The sequence below is a fragment of the Ovis canadensis genome, chromosome Y, assembly GCF_042477335.2.
Source record: "Ovis canadensis isolate MfBH-ARS-UI-01 breed Bighorn chromosome Y, ARS-UI_OviCan_v2, whole genome shotgun sequence".
Lineage (NCBI taxonomy): Eukaryota > Metazoa > Chordata > Mammalia > Artiodactyla > Bovidae > Ovis > Ovis canadensis.
In genome coordinates this window covers 11,780,647-11,801,266 of record NC_091271.1, presented here as the reverse complement: position 1 = coordinate 11,801,266, position 20,620 = coordinate 11,780,647, and positions in this window count along the sequence as shown.

The window sequence follows — 20,620 nt, the reverse complement described above, 5'->3', positions numbered from 1 at the left end:
ATTTATTTCTGGACACATCATGAGACTTCCTGCAGGAGCTTAGTTTCCTGACCAGGGACTGAACCCAGGTCACCAGAGTGAAAACACTGAGCACTAACTGCTGGCTTGACAGGGAATTCCTAGTTTGATTTACTTAAAGGGTTTATTTTTATTGTATGCCAAAAGGTACATCCTTTGCAGTGTTTACACTTAAACAACAGAAACATTTTGGATGTCAATTTTAAAATGTCTGCAAAACTTAGGGGAAAGGAAGAAACATTTCAACTACCTATTTATGACTCCATGCTTCCCTGATGGCTCAGAGAGTAAAAAAGTCTACCAGGAGACCAGGGTTCAATCCCTGGGTCAGGAAGCTCTCCTGGAGAAGGGAATGGCTATCCACTCCAGTTATGCTTACCTGGAGAATTCCATGAACAGAGGAGCCTGGCGAGCTACTGACCTTGGGTTTGCAAAGTGTCAAAAACAACTGGACGACTACCACTTTCACTTTCATATGCTTCTACAGATTGCTCAAATCTCAGAATCACCAGGAACATTACTAAACAAAGAGATTCCAGGGCTTCATATCACACCTAAGAAATTCAAATTGCCCTAGGAGAGAGCCTGGGAATCTGAAAGTTCAATGTTTGCCTAAATTGATTCTGAAGTGAAATAAATCCCAGGGTGTAAAGTCTTCCAATACTTTGGGAAAGATTGATCTCTGGTGGCTCAGCAGTAAAGAATCCACCTGTTAATGCAGGAGACCTGGGTACATTCTCTGGGTTGGAAAGCTCTCCTGGAGGAAGAAATGGCAACCACTCCAGTATTCTTGCCTGAGAAATCCCATGGACAGAGGAGCCTTGCAGGCTACAGTCTATGGGGTCACAAAAGACTCAGACACACAACTTAGCAACTAAACCACAACAGTGAAAGTGAGAGGTGCTCAGTTGTGTCCAACTATTTGTGACCGCATGGACTATATACAGTCCATGGAATCCTCCAGGCTAGAATACTGGTGTGGGTAGCCTTTCCTGTCTCCAGGGAATCTTCCCAACCCAGGGATCAAACCCAGGTCTCCCACACTGCAGTCAGATTCTTTACCAGATGATACGCAATGGGAGCCCAAGCAACAATAAGAATATGCTTAAAATACCCAAGAATCTACTCCTTCAGGAGACCCTAAGTTTTGAGGGACAGGAATTCATTTTTTTCCTCATGTGACACACTGAGCACCTGCCTTGGGAGGAGCCGGTTATTGGTAATTCAACAAACTAAAGAGATGTTGTAGCTTGAGCTGGGACCTTCATACTCCCCACCACCCTTCAGAGATTCTAGGAGCTCCACAACCTTTTGGGGGGCTTCTGGAGGTCCTTCGTATTGAAGGAAGTTAGGATATAATCAAAGCTGAGAGATCTGGATGCAAACATCTCCATTTGGGCCACACTTTCAAATCTCCTGGGCTGTGCTTCTTAACCGTCAGTGACTCTAAGGAATTGCCTATGTGTCTTGCGCAAAAACACATTCTCATCCAACAGTTGTGGCTGGGTCCTGAGAGTCTGAGACTCTCACAAGCTCCAGTTGTTGCCCAGGCTGCTTAAGGTGTCCATATTAAAGAGTGAGTACTAGAGAGCTTTTGAAAAGTACTGATGTTATGATTGATTCTGTCGATTTTACTCCATACCCACAGAATCTGTATCTCCAAGAATGGGACCAGGGAGTCAACGTTATTAAAGATCTCAGGTATTTCTAAGGACCAGGTAGGGTGCAAATGTGTAGCCAGGCAAATCACCCTACCATCAACCCTGTTTTGGGCTTCAGTGTGTCCTGAAAAATCCATATGTTGGGGGGACTTTCCCAAAGTTCCAGTGGCTACAACTCTCCACTTCCAGTGCAGGTGACTGGGCTTCTGTCCGTGGTCAGGGAACTAGATCCCATGTGCTGCCAGGAAGACCGAAGTCCCCACATACACACCTAACACCTGGTGCAATCAAATACATTAATTTATTAAAAAATTTTCTGTAGAATTTTTAACATCCTACACTTTGGAATGTAACCTTATTTGTAGATTATACCTTTAACGAGGAGATTAAGTTAAAACGAGGTCACTAGTGTGAGCCCTAGTCCAATTTGATGGTTCTCTATATAAAAAGAGAGAGGGAAATTCCCTGGAAGGCCAGTGGTTAGGGCTCAGAACTTTCACTGCCAAGGGCCCAAGTTTAATCCCTGATCTGGAAACTAAGACCCAGAAGAAAAGCAGCATGACCAGAAAATAAAGAGGAAATTAGGACACAAAAGACATCAAGGATGCATGGACATAAAGGGACAGGAGAACACGAGAATGCAGGTGACTGCTTATAAAGGAAAGAGATCTCTGGAGACACCACTTTCAACACCTTGATCCTGGATTTCTAGCCTTCAGAACTGAGAGAAAACAATATCTTGTTGTTTCAGTCTTGTGTATTTCTGGTGGCCACCTTAATTCATCAATGTGTTCTTTAGATCAGGGGTCCCTAGAGAGGGCTCACCTCAAGGACAGTAGTGGGTATGCAGGTGATGACTTGGCTTCCAGCCGACTCCCTAACATCAACAAATGACCACCCACCCAGGTTTTCCAGGACGCAGCCTGCTCCTGTGGACCCCTTCTTGCAGACCACTACTGCTAAACGTCCCCACCCAACTCTCTTTCTGCCCCCTCCTTTGTTTTTTGTTTGTTTGTTTGTTTGTTTTTGTTTTTTTTATTTCTCTCCTAGACTCTGAGGGACAGAACCTTAAGAACAGAGTGAGGCCTCTGCTCACACCATCCTGGATGTGAAGGAGAGTATGTGTTTTAACAAAAAATAGAAAGGGAAGAAAACTCAAAGCTATCTAGCAGAAGCTTGTCACCAAGTGTACAGAAAAACCTTCACAAGTTGGATTAGGAAGAAGCAGAGGACATGATTTCAACCTCTTCTTCAGGGAAGGTTTCCGGGAGGAGGACAGCATGCTTTCTGTAGTTGGATAGAGGGCAGATGAATTTATTGGAAGTCATTGGGTAGCCAGGAAAGGAATATGAGTGGAGAAGGGGGTATGCCATCCTTCATTTCTCTGTACCTCCAGAAGTTTCTATGATATGGGCTATGGTCACAGGTCTCTCAGAAGTCAGGGAGAAAGGAATGTTTGGTGACTTCATCAAAGTCTGGCCCATAGAAGCCTGGCTTTCAGCAGCCAATATCAGGTATCTGGGGCATACACCAGGCTCAAGAAATGACCTACTGGGAACTCTCTGGTAGTCCTGGGGTGGTTAGGACTCTGCACTTTCACTGCTGAGGGCATGGATTCTATCCTTAGTTGGGGAACTAAGATTCTGCAAGCTATGTTGGCTGGCCAACAAAATAAACCAAAAAAGAAAGAGAGACATGACCTGTTCCCACCTTTCCTCCCATGGAAAACACCAAGGCCAACTCCAGTCCAGGTCCATTGCTGTGGTCAAGGAGGAAGCTCCCAGGGGCTTTTGGCCATGAAGTGGCATGTGGTCAGCCTGAGTGTCCACCAACAGGGCTGAGCATCTCACACCAACTGAGAACCTGGTACCCAGGAGGAGATCAGGCCCTTGGCACACAGGCTGGTCCCTGCTGACATACAGATCAGGGCCGTATGAGAAGTGGACTCTACAAGGTGTCCAAAAGGCACACCTTTCAAGAAAGCACTAATCCAGGTAGCTGGCCTCTACCCACTTCCTCCATCTCTAGGGGAGAGCTTGGCCCTTCCATTGTTCTCACAAATATTTTCCTCTTCTACTCTCCCTGGAACAGCTTTATCTCAATAAATTGTTGTTGTTCCTTTGCCCAGTTGTATCTGCAACCCCGTGGACTTCAGCATGCCAGACATCCCTGTCCCTCACCATTTCCTGAAGTTTGCTCAAGTTCATGTCTATTGCACTGGTGATGCCATCCAGCTATCTTATTCTCTGTTGCCCTCGTCTCCTTCTGCCCTCAATCTTGCCCAGCATCAGGGACTTTCCCAGTGAATCAGCTGCTTATATCACATGACCAATATAGTGGACGTTCAGCTTCAGCATCAATCCTTCTAACAAGTACTCAGGATTGATCTCCCTTTAGATTGGTTTGAACTCCTTGCTGTCCAAAGGAATTTCAGGAGTGTTCACCAGCACCACAACTCGAAGGCAACAATTCTTTGGCGCTCTGCCTTCTTTGTGGTCCAGCTCTCAAAACCATACATGACCACTTGGAAGGTCATAGCCTTGACTATACAGACCTTTGTTGGTGGAGTAACATGTCTGCTTTTCAACACACTGTCTAGGTTTGTCATAGCTTTCCTGGCAAGAAGCAACCGTCTTTTGATTTCATCGTTGCAATCACCATTGCAGTGATTGTATAGCCCAAGAAGAGGAAATTTGTTAGTACTTCCACCTTTTTCCTTCTATTTACCATGGAGTAATGGGGCTAGATGCCATGATCTTAGAGTTTTCAATATGTAGTTTTAAGCTGGCTCTTTCACTCTCCTCCTTCATCCTCACCTAATCAGTGCAGAGTGTCTGGCTTCTTGCTGCTTCTGCTCTCAATTCTAATTCCCTGAGTAACAAATCATAAAGGGATGGTTTTGTAGCTTCAATGCAAGGGTGGGACAGAGAGGGACCAAAACATATGGGATCATGACACATTGAGAAACTCAGTCAATGACGACTTGCACCACCTGCTTACCTACAGGATTAAAGGTGACGTGAAAGTGTTAGTCAGTCCTATCTGATGCTTTATGACTTCATGTAATGTAACCCAACAGGCTCCTCTATGGAATTCTCCAGGAAAGAATACTGGAGTGGGTAGTCACTCCCTTCTCCAGGGGATCTTCCTGATTCAGGGACTAAGCTTGTGTCTTCTGCATTGCAGGTGGATTACTTACCATCTGAGCCACCAGGAAATCTCAAATCAAGGCAATGCTAATTTCCAGGACATTACTATAGCACAATTTTGATGGTCCATGCTGGTCACAGCTCCTTCGGTCACAAAAAGGGGTATAGTTGGAGCCCATCACTCTGAAGGGGTGCTGTTATTTGGTTTAGTTGCTAAATTTTCTCTGACTCTTAGAAGACTTGGTCTCAGTAAAGAGCTCTGGTGGGAAAAGAGAATTAGTTAAAAGCCTTAGTATGGCCATGTTGGCAGAAAACTAGGATTTGGAGAAAATTTTCTCTTTACCATTTGGCGTAAGGTAAATACATAAGGATTAACGTTTTATTTTAAAAAAAAGTTACAGATGAATGACACCAAGGAGAAAAATGCCAAGTTACACTCACCACTGAAATACTGATCTCTGTAGTGACGTTTTTTGACGATTGGGAATAGATTTCCATCAGCCTTTGAATGAATATTTGTGTGTGAAAGTTTTTGTTAATGTAAAAACAAAATAAAACCTGTGGGGATATGAGTGACATAAACACACATTTGGACAATGGATTCAGGGATGGTGGGTTGTCTCTTAGAAACTGGAGGCTTGCCTGGCTGCTCAGTCGTGCATGCAATGCAGGAGACCCAAGTTCAATCCCTGGGTTGGGAAGATCTCCTGGAAAAGAGATCTGTTACTCACTGTAGTATTCTCAGCTGTAGAATTCCATAGGCAGAGAAGCCTGGGAGCCTACAGTCCATGCAGTCCCAAAGAGTCAGATACGACTGAGCAGTGGGAAAATGGGCATGGGCTGGTGGGTCCCAGAGGCTCCAGACAGACTGCGGGTGAATATCACCCAGGACTCTGGGGCTGATTTTGCACAGTGAACCCGTTTTGGCACCACCCAAGGTACGAGATGGAGGATTTGCATCTACTGAATCCACTGGGGAAAACGCTCCAGTCCAGAGCCTGGGTGGGGTTAGCAGTGGGGGGTCCCTTGGAAGAAGGTTCCCTCTAGTGATGCTCACTCCTGGACACTTAGTTCAGTTGCCAAAAAGGGAATCAATGCAACACATTCATACAGACAGACTAGGCTGCATCCTCTCAGCTTTTATCACTGTGTTCAAGGCAGAGTGATAACCTGTTATTGAGAATGTCCTATGTGTTCAGAAGTCTTAGAGGAAAACAATGATTGTAATTTGGACTTAGAGAGATTGGAGCCACTTCAACAATGATGCTTATTTAAATTTTTATCTTCTCTGGACTGCTTAAGAGGTGCAATTTCCCCTCATGGTCCTTCCTTGTCATCTCGAGAATCACCTATTTTCCATACCTCACCTGGAGCCTAAAACAGCTCAGGACAAATGTGGCAGGTGGGAGGGAGAAACAGAGCTTAAGACTTCAAACCTCATGCCTGATGGACCAATGTCCTCCTTGCTTAATTATTTGTCATCACCTCAGCTAAGACATCACTCTCTCAGAAAGAATTCCCAAGGGCATCACACCTGACCACCACTATGCAGATTCCCAGAAAGAAGTTTGCTTTGACAGCATCTAACCTAGGCCACACCTCTGACCGTAACTAGGAAGGTGACCTGACAAGATGCCCGGGGACAGAGCAGCAGCATTGTGAGGACTTCAGAGTGGCCCAGGCACCCTGGCAATGTCCACAGCAGGCACAGAGTACATGTCCTGATGGTAACGAAAAAGAGAGGTCTGTTCTGGTCCACAGAGCTGGTGCCACACCTTACCTGAGCTCCTGGTGCAGGCGGCTATCGAGGAAGGAGATGGAGTTCAGGTAGAGCTCCTACAGGTGGGGCAGGTTCGGGAACTGGGCCATGAGCTGGGTGATACAGTGCACCTCCTGTTTGGGGGCTGTGTGCGGCAATAGGTGGATGCACCAGAGCAGCAGCCGGGGTAGGTTGCCCATCCTGCCCTGGTGCAGCACAAACCTGCCCAAAGTGGCCAGATTCCAGGTACAGTGCACCTCCAGGTCCTTGACACAGTCCAGCTGCACCACCTTCAGGATCCTCCTGATGTTCTGCATGGGCATGGTGGAGACCCTCAGCTTCTGGCAGCTGAGGCCCAGCAGGCTCCTCCTGTTTGGCCTTCTTCAGCAGGTAGCTGAGGGTCTGGTTCCGGGTGTTCTCCTTGAGGCACAAGTCGAGCAGCACCTGCACAGGGGCCCGTGCTGGCTTTAGCCCACCTGCGCCTCCACCCTGCACCTCTTCTGCATGGACTGGGCTGGCTCAGGCTCCAGTAGTGACCAAACACTGTCCGTCTTGCTGGAACACATGGTCCAGATGTCCTGGTGGGCTTTCCACTCCAGGTTCAGCAGCTGCATCTTCCACCACCTGCAGGACCACAGGGGACACGCTGAGCTGTGCAGAGGCCAGGTGGCACCAGGACCCTGTGAGAGCACTGCACTCCATATACCACAGCTCCTCTGGCTTCAGGAACCCCCTTGGTCCCTACTGTAAGGGACATTGGTTGGGAGCACATGACTTTTGTCCCTTCTGCCCCTCAACCAGTCCTGTACATGCGGAGCCTGTCCAAGTGACCCCCTCATCCTGTCCCAGCTGCATCTTGCTCACACCCCCAGGCCCCACCAGTCTGACAGGTTGACCTTACCTGGGTTGGACCCCCTGAGCAAGCAGGACATCCAGGTCATCAAGTGGAGCTTGGAAGGTCTCCAGATGAGGCTGGTGTTCCTTCATCAGGGTCCCCAGGCGGAGGCAGGGAAAGGGCCTGGACTGCATCACCACATTCAGGACCTGGAGGTGTCTCCTGGCAAAGGCCACCATAAACAGTGTCGGGAAGAGCTCTAGGGGCAGCTCCTCCAGGGCCACGATGGCCAAGGCCTCATTCCACAGCAGGCTCTGGTTGGCCAGGTCCAGGAGTTGGGGTGGGTCCTGGACTCCCCTTCTGAAGAACCTACTCTGGAGTGAGTCCTGGGAGGATGTCAGAGAGCAAGGGGGGCGTGTTCTTCTCTGGCCAAGGAACTGGGGAGACCCTGCTGTTCCTCCACCCTAGGAGAACCCAAGGCAGGCTCAGAAACATCCTCTGGCCACAAAGTCACAGCTTTAGCTCTACTGGTACCAGGAAAAGCATCTCTCCAGGCAGCAAAAAAAAAGGGACAAGGTGACCTCTTGCTCCATCCTGTATCTATTCAGAGAAAGCTTCTGATAATTATTCAAGGACTGAAAACAGGAATAAGGAGGTTAGCCCAACACAGTCTGTCTCTAAACTCCAACCAATCAGTCATGCAATGGGTGCTGTTATGTCACACAGAACACACAGAACAAAGGATGTAACAGAAATAGCTAGCTACAGACCATCCTCCGCCAGTGACAGGCAGCCAGAGTCATAAGGGCTGGAAGGGGACAATTGCAGCCCCGGAGAGACTTTACCTACCAAACTGCAAGCAGACTTCTTTGCTAAGACTTCTGGGGGTTCTGGACAGTCACCATATGCCTCACAAGGGGTGCCAGTGCTACATCCAGAAAACTGAGCAGCAGAGATGGGAAAGTTGATAAGTTGCAGCGACTGTGCTTGCCAAACACCTGAGCTACTCGGACGTTGCAAGGGCACAAAACCCAGTCCCAACCGAATCTGCACCTCTGAGGGCTACTTGAGCACCGAACCTGGCTTAGACCTGGGAGGTGCATGCAGCCTAGGGCCGGCCTCAGACTGCTCCTGGTGGAGCAACGTAGAGCCTGAGTGGTGTGCGGTATGAGCAGGTGCAGGCCCACTGGGGCTGAGACACTGCAAGCACACCCCAGTGTTATTTGTTTGCAGCATCCCTCCCTCCCTACAGTGTGACTGAACAAGGGAGCCTAAAAAACAACAACAAAAAAAGTGCCCACCACCACCCCCCCTGTGTCAGGACAGAACAGAAGAATTTACACAGAGGCAACCACCTTGAAAGTAACCCCACACTGGCCACAACACCAGAGAAAGGGCCAGATATATCTTTACCATTTTTACAATCATTTTTTTTTCTTTTGTTTGTTGTTGCTGTTGTTGTTGATGATTAAGTTGTTCTGTGGTGGTTTTTGCTTCTTTTCTTTTTCTTCTTTTTTCTTTTAACTTTTTTAAATATTTAAGTCCTCCATTTCTCCTTTAATTTTTATTTTTATAACCTACTATTACTTTTCAAAAATAAAAAAAGACCCCATTTTTAAAGCAAACACCATATATAGTCTTTGTGTGGTTGTTGCTGATGTGTTTTAATAACTCTTGTTGCTTTTTTATTTTTTTCTTCTTCTTTTCTTTAATATTGTATTTTTGAAAATCCAACCTCTACTCTAGATTTTTAATCTAGACTTTTTGGTATTTGTTGCCAATATTGTACACTTAAAAACCCAAACTTCACTACCCAATTTTACCTGAGAGTGAGATTACTGGTTTGACCACTCTCTCCTCCTTTGTACTCTCCTTTTTCGTTATGAATCCTAGGTAAATGACATCTGATATAATATTTTAAGCATGAAAATGAGAACAAGGGGAAAAGAGGTAATGGGTATAAAGTGATTTCTGAAATCATCCCTGCCTAAATAAATAGGTGTCTAAATTAGGATGGTATGTGTGAAGGAAGAGATGCAAATAAAATTAGAAAAATAAAAATACACAGTATGACCTTTACTACATTCACATATTATATTCTATTAGTTACTGGTAAAGTCTTAAAAGGTTAGACCACAGATTATTTTCATTATAAAAATTTATTTTGTCCTTGAAAATATAGATATTGTAGCATGTCTAAAATCTTGATCACAATTATACCATCACTGTGATAACAAATATAACATGACATAATCAATGTCTGGCCCATGGTCAGCACACGATATGTAATTTACAAGTGGTATTCTATAGGGTCATTTTGGTCTGCTTTCCTTAAGGCCCAACGTTATTTCCTGACACCAAGATTCCACTCTATAATTCCAAATGCATGTTTAGACATTGCTTATCTATCCCCACAGAAAAAGAATAAATTCCTGATGGTGACTGCAGTATGGTTTAAAAGTTCTTGGAAAACATGATATCTGTTTTCCTTAGAAATTTCATTATCTTTCTCTTATACTGTTATTCTGAAGCTACAGTTACACAAATTATTTTCATACCAGATTGTGGTAGATCAACCCGCTAATTTAAAATACTTGAACATTTTAAATTGGCACTCACATAGCAGCTTCATTCAAGTAAACGGCAACGTTGAGGACTTTGTTACTACAATTATATCTACTTCTCATGTTAATCTCCCGCACAACTTTGTCTCAACATTTTTTGGGACTGGAAGGAACCTCTGCTTACCCTCCTATGAATAAGAGAACAGACATCAGGTCTTCAAAATGTTTTGGGTCTATGAAGAAGTGTGATAACCAACCAAATGCTCTACACATTCTCAACAATATTCTATAAGCTACACTACTACCATAATTGTTCTTTCCTATATACTGAGAAATTTTTCCAAGTTGATAAATATTTATTATATTTACATGGATGTACTGCAGATAGTGACTGCAGCCATGAAATTAAAAGACACTTACTCCTTGAAAGAAAAGTTATGATCAACCTCAATAGCATATTCGAAAACAAAGACATTATTTTGCCAACTAAGGTCCATCTAGTCACGGATATGTTTTTCCAGTAGTCATGTATGGATGTGAGAGTTGGACTTTGAAGAAGGTTGAGCATAGAAGAATTGATTCTTTTGAATTGTGGTGTTGGAGAAGACTCTTGAGAGTCCCTTGGACTGCAAGGACCTCCAACCAGTCCATTCTGAAGGAGATCAACCATGGGATTTCTTTGGAAGGAATGATGCTAAAGCTGAAACTCCAGTACTTTGCCCACCTCATGCGAAGAGTTGTCTCGTTGGAAAAGACTTTGATGCTCAGAGGGATTGGGGGCAGGACGAGAAGGGACAGACAGAGGATGAGATGGCTGGATGGCATCACTGACTCGATGGACATGAATCTGAGTGAACTCCGGGAGTTGGTGATGGGCAGGGTAGCCTGGCGTGCTGCGATTCATGGGACACAAAGAGTTGGACACGAGGGACTGACTGAACTGAACTGAACTGAAGATATCTCAGGAGGCATGTATTCCCATATTTTGAAGAATATTCAACGTTTTTATGTGATAGATTTCTTGCGTCATTTTTTTTGTGTGTGTCTATTAAAGTCTTTGGCATAGTCAAACAGGAGTAGATGCTTTCCTGGTGTTCTCTTGCTTTTTGGAGGACCCAACGGGTGTTGACAAGTTAATCTCAGGTTCCTCTGCCCTTTATGAATCCAGCTTGAACATCTGGAAGCTCATGTTTGATCATTCTGTTGAAGCCTGGCTTGGGAAATTTTAACCAGTTATTTGCGTCTGTGTGAGATGTGTGCAACTAAGTGGTTGTGTGGACTCTGTGGATTGCCTTTCTTTGCAATTGGAATGAAAACTGACCATTTCCAGTCCTCTGGTCACAGCTGAGTCTCCCACATTTACTGGCATATGGAGGGCAGTATATTCACAGAATCATCTTTTAGAATTTGGTGGATTCATATTGATGTATGGCAAAACCAATACAGTATTGTTAAGTAAAATAAAGTAAAATTTAAAAACAAAGGAAGAGCGCAAATGAATTTCATCACCTCCATGAGCTTTGTTTGTAGGCATGCTTCCTAAGTCCCACTAGATTTCACATTCCAGGATGTCTGACCCTAGGTGAATGATCACACATCGTGCTTAACTGGGTCATTAAGATCTTTTGTGCATAGTTCATCCTTATATTCTTCCCACCTTTTCTTAATGACGTCTGCCTCTCTTACGTCCGTATCATTTCTGTCATTTATTGTGCCCATCTTTGCATGAAATGTTCCCTTGGTATCTCTGGTTTTCTTGAAGAGATCAGTAGAATTTCCATTTTTAAAAAATTTCCTTTATTTACTGGCATTGATAACTGAGGGAGGTTTTATCTCTCCTTTCTGTTCTTTGGGCCTCTGCATCCAAATATGTAGTTTCCCTTTCCCCATTTTTTTTAGCTTCACTCCAATTCTCAGCTCTTTGTGAGGCCTCATAACTTTATCATTTTGCATTTCTTTTTCATGCGTATGGTCTTGATCACTGCTTCCTATACAGTATCACAAACCTCCATCCATTGTTCTTCAGGCACTCATCTATCGGATAGAATCCCCTGTGTCTATTTATCACTTCCACTGTATAATCATAAGGATTTTGATTTTACATGTGTAAAATATAGAGCCGGGAGCCAGCACGGGCCATCCCACCCATGACAAGATCATGCCGAAGAGTCTTGATAAGCAAGGCCTTAGGACTCAACGGACACCCTGGACCTGCTTGAGCATCTACAGCAAATGCAGAATCTGTCTCTCTTACTATTTTATGTCTTTCACCAACTCTTCTGACATTAACAGGGGGCTGTCCTCGGCCCCCTTCCTTTTGAAAGAGTTTACTTAGGGCTCTAGTAGATAAATCACCTGGGCATGAAAGGAGTGTTTCAAACCCCCTGTTAGCATTGTAGCTTACTTGACAGGTTTATCCAAACTCTTGCAACATTGTTGAGCCTATGCTTGCTGCCAAGTTCTCACATCCCTTATCCATTGTGTTCCTGGGAGTGCATATAGTCAGGATATAGTAGAAACAAGTAATAGCCTTAGCATTAGCAATATTAGACTTTGAGTTAATAAGTACTTTCTTTGCTGTAACCCACTGACTCTTTGCTCCATAAAAATGTAACTCTGTACTTTAAGTGTGATGCAGGCTAGGAATTTAAGAAGAAACATTTTAAGGGAAAATTATTGTTTTGGCTGATCAACCTTTATCAAAAAGAGGTCATAAAATATCAACAGACCTCCAGGCCAGAAGATAATTTACAATAAATAAGACTCTTGCAGGAAGGAACCTGATATCCGTAAAAGTTATTACTGATGGAATGTTGAGTTGACTCTGCATTTTTCACCGTGCTGTATGTATAACTCAGGGTATAAAAGTTCTGAGGAAAATAAAGTAAATGGGCCTTGCTCACTGAAGCTTGGTTACCCAGTGCCATTCTTTCCTTGTCTCATTCTGTATCTTTCTTCATTTGCCAACGTCATCCATCTTGAGGATATCCCTGGACTCTGCTGAGGCTGGACCTTGGCAATATAGTAATGCCCTGTTTCATGTAGGGAAATCTTCACCCAGATTTTCATCAAAGAAATACAGTAAACTCTATATGATATTCAGGAAATACATGAAATGTATCTGTTTGATGTTTGCCATTTAGCTCAGATCTTAATTTCTGGATCATGGAAAATTTACTTTCATGTGTACAAATCTGGAATGTGTTTCATATGTGAAAAAAAGAAAATCCATAATTCATATGAAAACATTTCTCCTCAGATTGTCAAATGTGTAATACAGAGAATTAAACTATCTCATATCAGAAGACTTTCATTCAAACTTTCTTGAAGGAAATATAGAGAATTTCAGTGCTCAAGAGTGAAATCTGTGGGGAAATTCTATATTTCTTGTAGGAAAATTAACACAGGTGTTTCAAATGTTAAGTAGACAGTATTCAGTATTTATGAAGGAAAAAACTCACAAATATTTTCAAAGGAAAAATGTGAAAAAAAATCCATGTTTAATATGACCATGTTTGGATATGAGAAATAGACATTTTTGTATTTCCTGTCAAAGAATCTGCATCCAGATTTTCATAACTGTAGCGTAAAAAAATCCACATTTTCTGCAGAATAGTTTGTGTCCATACTGTCATGTATGATGTACACATAATTCTGTATTTTAAGTTAGAAAAACATTATCCACGTTTGTATATGTGAATAATAGAGAATTTTATGTTTCACATCCTGAAATCTGCATCTAGAGTTTCGTATGTGAAACTGAGAATTTCATCTCTATATAGGACACTCATTTAAGATGTCTATACTGGAAATACATAATACTTTCATCAAGAGGCACCTTGCTTACTATTTTTTTCTGTCATTTTGGTGTTATCATTGGGATAACTAATGTTATTCATATCTCGCACATAAATTTTGCTTTTAACTTGAGCTTCATGTAGATTTTAATTTTTTTCATGGTGTTCTCTGCACAGAAGTTAAATAAGCAGGGAAACAATATACAGCTTTGACTTGTTCCTTTCCCGATTTTGAATCAGTTCATTGTCCTGTGTCCAGTTCTAACTGCTGCACCTTTACTAGTGTACATGTTTCCCAGGAGACATGTAAGATATTCTCGTATTCTTATCTCTAAGAATTTTACAAAATTATCATTATTATTATTATTTGTTTTGTGTGTTAATCACAGTGTCCAAGCCATTAGCAGAGACAGTTAATAGATATAGATGATTGTATGCTATCTTCTTGCTTATTCTATGATACAAACATACATTCATGTGTACCTCTTATAATTCAATAACTAACTACATATTACTGTTTGTTTGTTTTTTAAATTTATTTTTGGTCATTGTCGCTGTCGTCATTTTCTCACTTTTTCAAGTAGTCAAGTACCAACTGGCATTTTCCCATGAACTTGCCATCTTATTCTACAAGAATTAAATCATGCCCATGGCAGTTTCTTGACATTTGATACACACTGAATGTAGTTACGCTTCTAGATCACTCTGGGAAAATGTCAGGAATGTTAGAAAAGATAGCTAGATATATTCAAGTGCTGACATTTTGAGCCCAATTATGCTATTATATTTTATGTGGAAAGTTCTGCATTTCTTCATGCTGATGACAATTCCTCATTAAGAGAAACTTCCAAGGGGGAAAGAAACATAACAACACAGTATGCTTGATTGCATGTTGGAAATCAAAGTAGTACCAGTTATGTGTGTATTTAAGCAACAGCCCATCAAACAGATTAATTCATGGCAATTAATGTTTCCTGTTTTACTGTCAAGGAAAGAAGAATAATAGAGCTTGCCAGGAAAAACTGAGAAGTTTCAAGAAAGCAGAATTGCAGGCAGATGTGAAATGCAACTCTTTCAATGAATAGATCACAAATAATACTTCTACACGAACAACAGTACTCCCACAGTATCAAATACATACGAGCAGAAGACCCTTTTCACCAGAGTGTCACATGTGGATTCCATACATACATGAAAGTAATTAAGAAGGGAGAAGGAGAATAAGAAGAAGCAAGACAAAACCTATGCCTCAGGTGGGAGATGGAGAAGCAGGAAAGATATTTCCAGAATAAGTCAAGCTCCTTCATTAAAGGGTAAATTATTTCGGACTGAAAGGGAACAAGGTAAAATAGCTGATGAAATATAATTTGGACAGAGAGGGAGTCACACAGACAGTGTGTCTTAAGGCTGTATATGGCCCAAACTGCAATGAAGCTCAGCCAATGTGCATGGGGTGTGGAAGGTGGAACATGGGATTTAGAGGGATCCTGGGAGAGGACTGCTTTTGACTCTGTGGAAATTGCCTGACAGAGCAGGTATGAGTAGTTCTGTAGCAGGGAATGTCTTTTGAGAATTCCCAAACTGCCAAAGAGGAGGTATTGTGTCACACTCAGGATTGTAGAGATACCTTGGTAGACCCTCACCTTCCCACTTATTAACACCTACTACAAGGCAATAGAGAAAGACCAGCAGAAGTATCACTCATGCTTCTGCAAACACAGACTAGAAAAGGATCCCATTAAGGCCAAATCTCAGATGCACTGCACCCAACTGCCTATACAACCCAGGGCTGATGTCTCACACCACACAACAAGCAAGACAGAAAAACACAACCAATCATTAGCAGATAGACTGCCTAGTGTCTGACTATAGACACAAATGACACGAACAGATATGGTCCCACCATTAGAGGGGGAAGACTCAGCTGCAGACTCAAGAATATAGTTGTCAGTCTCTCCAACTCCAAAGCCCACACTAGCCACTCAACCAACTTTATGGACTTGGAGTGGAGATGAGGAGCATTTCTGAAGGGCCTAGAAAAATGAATAAGTAACAACAAACAATTAACAACACAGAAAAAGACTTTGGTCTCCTATAAGCTAATACACACTATTGTACAGCAGAAGCCAACACAACATTGCAAAGACATAATCCTCCAATTTAGAAATGAAGTTTAAAATGAAACATAAATGTTCAAAGGCCCAAGAGACCTGACAAACTTAATTAATACTTGTAGGACATTTCACTGAAACACAGCAGAATATACATTTTTCTAAAGTGAAAATATAATATCTTTAAATATATCACAAAGCAAATCTCATATCAAGCCTTGGTAAATTTAAGATAGTGGTAATTATATCAGTATAACCACATTGCTATGATTTGCATACCAGATTTTGAGGGCGAGGACTGTGAAAAACACGAACCCATGTAGACTAATAAATACCCGTCTACATGGCAAAGAGATTACTGATGAAATCTGAAAGAAAATGAAAGAAAAATCTTAGAAGCAAATAATATTAAAAACACGATTATCCGAAAGATGTGGAGCGTGCTAAAGCAGTAAAAGAGTGAAGCTGAGAAATACTACACATCTCAAGTAATCAACATAACCTTAAATCTAAAGCATTTAGATTAAGAAGAAAAAGCAGACAAAATTTCCCAAAGTGAATAGAAGGAGAAAAAATTGATAATAATCAGAGCAGAAATTAAAGAAAGGAAATGAAAAACAACAACAACAACAACAACACCCAAAATCATTATCACTAAAAGGGGTCTCTTGGAGAGGAGTAACAAAATAGATAAATCATGGTCCAGACTTATCAAGGAAAAAATTACAAACAAATCACTTTGTTGGGAGCCACATTAGGCATTACTGACAAAATAGAAGCAAGACACTAAACCCCCTCCCTTTGTTTCATAGGCAGGGACCCTGAATGAAGGAGATACGCTTTGTGATTCTGACTTGTTTTTTCCTTTCCTCAGCTGAACTGACTGAAGAGAATATTAAGGTGCTTATTGTTTTTGAGAGGAGCAGGAGAAGGCATAAAGCCTTCTGCAGCTGTGCTCAAAGAATGATTCATAAAGTTATTCACTGACATTTGTTCAAATACTTTTACAAAACAGTGTTCTAGGGTGAGCATACAGGCCACAGCTTGATGCCATGGGAGGGATTGCTATCTGAAGCCCATTTTTTAAGAAAAGTGTTTATGGCACAGGAATTTGCTGAATTTAAGGCTTCAGTTCAGTTCAGTTCTGTCTCTCAGTCGTGTTCAAATCTGCAACCCCATGAATCGCAGCACTCCAGGCCTCTCTGTCCATCACCAACTCCCAGAGTTCACTCAGATTGACGTCCATTGAATAAGTGATGTCGTTCAGCCATATCATCCTCTGTCGGCCCCTTCTCCTGCTCCCAATCCCTCCCAGCATCAGAATCTTTTTCAATGAGTCAACACTTCGCATGAGGTCGCCAAAGTACTGGAGTTTCAGCTTTAGAATCATTCCTTCCAAAGTAATCCCAAGGCTGATCTTCAGAATGGACTGGTTGGAGGTCCTTGCAGTCCAAGGGACTCTCAAGTCTCTTCTCCAATACCACAGTTCAAAACCATCAATTGTTCGGTGCTCAGCCTTCTTCATAGTCCAACTCTCACATCCATACATGACTACTGGAAAAACCATAGCCTTGACTAGATGGACCTTTGTCGTCAAAGTAATGTGTCTGGTTTTAAATATATCATCTAGGTTGGTCAAAACTTTTCTTCCAAGGAGTAAGCGTCTTTTAATTTCAGCGATGCAATCACCATCTGCAGTTTTTTGGGAGCCAGAAAATAATAAAGTCTGACACTGTTTCCAGTGTTTCCCCATCGATTTCCCATGAAGGGATGGGACCAGATGCCATGGTCTTCATTTTCAGAATGTTGAGTTTAAGCCAACTTTTCCCCTCTTCTCTTTCACTCTCATCAAGAGGCTTTTTAGTTTTTCTTCAGTTTCTGCAATAAGATTGGTGTCATCTGCATATCTGAGATTATTGATATTTCTCACAGTAATGTGAATTCCAGCTTGTACTTCTACCAGCACAGCGTTTCTCATCTACTCTGAATAAAAGTTAAATAAGCAGAGTGACTGTATACACCCTTGATGTCCTCCTTTTAATATTTGAAGCCAGTCTATTGTTCCATGTCCAGTTCTAACTGTTGCTTCCTGACCTGCATATAGGTTTCTTCAGAGGCAGGTCAGGTGGTCTGATGTTCCCGTCTTTTTCAGAATCTTCCACAGTTTATTGTGACCCACACTGTCAAAGGCTTTGGCATAGTCAATAAAGCAGGAATAGATGTTTTTCAGAAACTCTCTTGCTTTTTCTATGATCCATCGAATGTTGGCAATGTGATCTCTACCTTTTATAAAACCAGCTTGAATATCTGGAATTTCACAGTTCACGTATTGCTGAAGCCTGATTTGGAGAATTTTGAGCTTTACTTTACTTGCATGTGTGCTGTTGCTGCTGCTGCTAACTCATTTCATAAGTGCAATTACGTGGTAGTTTGAGCATTATTTGCCATTGCCTTTCTTTGAGATTGGAATGAAAACTGACTTTTTCCAATCCCGTGGCCACTGCTAAGTTTTCCAAATTTGCTGGCATATTGAGTGCAGCACTTTCGCAGCATTATCATTCAGCATTTGAGATAATTCAACTGGAATTCTATCACGTCCACTAGCTTTGTTCATAGTGATGCTTTCTGAGACCCACTTGACTCCATGTTCCAGGATGTTTGGCTCTAGGTGAGTGATTACACCATCGTCATTATCTGTGTCTTGAAACTCATTTTTGTACAATACTCCTGTGTATTCTTGCCACCCCTTCATAATATCTCATGCTTCTGTTTGATCCATACCATTTATGTCCTTTATTGAACCCACCTTTGCATGATTTTTTTTTTTGTATCTCTAATTTTCTTGAAGAGAACTCTAGTCTTTCCCATTCTGTTGTTTTCTTCTATTTCTTTGAATTGACCACTTGAGGAAGGCTTTCTTTTCTCTGTTTGGTGTTTTTTGGATCTCTGCATTCTGATACATATGTATTTTCCTTTCTTCTTTGCTTTCTGCTTCTTCTTCTTTTCTTTTTTCTCCCCCCGCCCCCAAAGCTATTTGTAAGGCCTCCTGAGAAAGCCATTTTACTTTTTTGCACTTCATTTCTAGGGGGAGGGTCTTAGTCCCTGTCTCCTGTACAATGTCTGGAGAAGGCAATGGCACCCCACTCCAGTACTCTTGCCTGGAAAATCCCATGGATGTAGGAGCCTGGTAGTCTGCAGTCTCTGGGGTAACTAAGAGTCGGGCACGACTGAGCGACTTCACTTTCACTATTCAGTTTCATGCATTGGAGAAGGAAATGGCAACCCACTCCAGTGTTCTTTCCTGGAGAATCCCAGGTATGGGGCAACCTGGTGGGCTGCCGTTTATGGGGTCGCACAGGGTCGGACATGACTGAAGCGACTTAGCAGCAGAAGCCTGTACAATGTCAGGGACCTCCGTCCATTATTCATCAGGAACTTTGTCTGTCAGAACTAGTCCCTTAAATCTATCAGATCTAGTTCCTTAAATCTATATTCCACAGTATAATGATAAGGGATTTGACTTAGGATATACCTGAATGGTCTAGTGGTTTTCCCTATCTTCTTCAATTTAAGTCTGAATATGCCCCCCCCCCCCAAAAAAAAAAGCAGTTCATGATCTGAGCCACAGTCAGCTCCTGGTTTTGTTTTTGCTGACTGTATAGAGTTTCTCCATCTTTGGCTTCAAAGATAGAATTAATCTGATTTCAGTCTTGACCATCTAGTATGTCCATGTATAGAGTCTTCTCTTGTGTTGTTGGAAGAGGGTGTTTGCTATGACGAGTGCATTCTTTTGGAAAAACTCTATTAATCTTTGCCCTGCTTCATTCAGTACTCCAAGGCCAAATTTTCCTTACTCCAAGTATTTCTTGACTTCCTACTTTTGCATTCCATTTGCCTATAATGAAAAGGATATAAATTTTGGCATAATAGTTCTAAAAGGTCTTCATAGATTCATTTTACTTCATCTTCTTCATCATTTCTGATTGGGGCAAAGTCTTAGATTACCATGATATTGAATGGTTTGCCTTGGAAATGAACAGAGACCATTCTTTCATTTTTGAGATTGCATCCAAGTACTGCATTTAAGACTCTTTTGTTGACCATGATCGCTACTCCATTTCATCTAAGGGATTCCTGACCACAGTGTTAGATATAATGGTCATCTGAGTTAAATTCACCCTTTCCAGTCCATTTTAGTTCGCTGATACCTAGAATGTTGACCATAACTTTTTCCGCCTCGTTTGATCACTTCCAGTTTGCCTTGATTCATGGACCTGGCATTCCAGGTTCCTATGTAATATTGCTGTTTACAGCATCAGACCTTGTTTCTGTCACCAGTCACATCCACAACTGGGTATTATTTTTGCTTTGTCTTCATCCCTTTTTTCTTTCTGGAGTTATTTCTCCACTGATCTCCAGTAGCATATTGGGCACCAACCATCACGGGGAGTTCCTTTTTCAGTATCTTATCATTTTGCCTTTTGATACTGTTCATGGGGTTCTCAAAGCAAGAACACTGAAGTGGCTTACCATTCCCTTCTCCATGGGCCACATTCTGTTAGGTTTCTCCACCATGACCTGACCATGCTGTGTGGCACCACATGTCATGGCTTAGTTTCATTGAGTTAGACAAGGCTGCAGGCTGTGTGACAAGACTGGCTAGTTTTCTGAGTTCATGGTTTCAGTGTGTCTGCAATCTGATGCCCTCATAAGTGACATCAGATCC